Consider the following 1,006-nt stretch of genomic DNA (forward strand, 5'->3'; position numbering starts at 1 on the left):
TCTGACAGAAGAGACAATAAACATTGCTATGGCAACGAAAGAAAATAATGACTTCACAGGGTGGAATGTTGAAGTTGATTCAGAGCAAAATGAACACTTGGCCAATCATTTCCCTGCTGTGAACAGCCTGATCAAGTGGATCAATCTTAGAAAATGACAAAAACTCACTCATCCCAGGCAGTGTTATTTGTGTCTGTACCTTTCTTTTACTGCTGTCTATTTTCCATTGAGGGAATAGCTCCAGGGATTCTTGGCACCACCCATCACTCTCAGGTCACCATCTAAAAGAAGGACAAGAGAAAAGGAGCAGTTGACTGTTTGGAAAATTAGGTTGTTCTATAGTCATACCACGCTGAACATGCCCATCTCATTTAAAATTTAGTCTGACCAGCAGCAGCAATTCAAGACAGATGATAGATTCTGTGACACGGTCAGTCTGAGCTGAAGTCAGCATCCTTCTGTTACCTTTTTTATAGCGAGAGAGAATTTGAGAGAGAATGAGGAAATACAGACGGTAAGAGAAAGAGACACACACAGATACTAACTACATCATGGTTATTGAAGCTCCCCATGTAGGTGGGGAGCAGGGGCTTGAACCTAGATCCTCGTGTATTGTAACGTGTGCACTCAACCAGATGTGCCACCATTCAACCCTGTTATCTTTTCTAACACACACTTCCTTCTGTTTTGAATTTTGAAAAAACAAACATTCCAGGTGGGGGAGACAGCCTAATGGTATGCAAACAGACTCTCATGCCTGAGGCTCCCAACACCCCAGGTTCAATCCCCACACCACCATAAACCAGAGATGAGCAGTTCTCTGGTCAAAAAAAAAAAAAAATCCCGTGCATAATCGTCCACATTCAAACCCTGGCACCACATGAGAAAGCCATAGCCCTGAGGGAGGCTCCAGTATTCTGTCTCACTCTCCCTAGCTGAAATGAAAAGTAATGGAAATTTAAAAATGGATGGAACTGGTGGTGATGATGTGTAGTGAAATGTGAGG

The 1,006-nt window shown here is 42.8% G+C and overlaps 1 pseudogene; it reads left to right on the forward strand.

Moving 5' to 3' along the window:
* The window catches only part of LOC103120349 (Golgi SNAP receptor complex member 1-like), a 3,277-nt pseudogene extending 3,047 nt beyond the window's left edge, over positions 1 to 230 (forward strand).
* The last annotated feature ends 776 nt before the right edge of the window (positions 231 to 1,006 follow it).

Source organism: Erinaceus europaeus, chromosome 12 (assembly GCF_950295315.1).
Source record: "Erinaceus europaeus chromosome 12, mEriEur2.1, whole genome shotgun sequence".
In the NCBI taxonomy this organism is placed as follows: Eukaryota; Metazoa; Chordata; class Mammalia; order Eulipotyphla; family Erinaceidae; genus Erinaceus; species Erinaceus europaeus.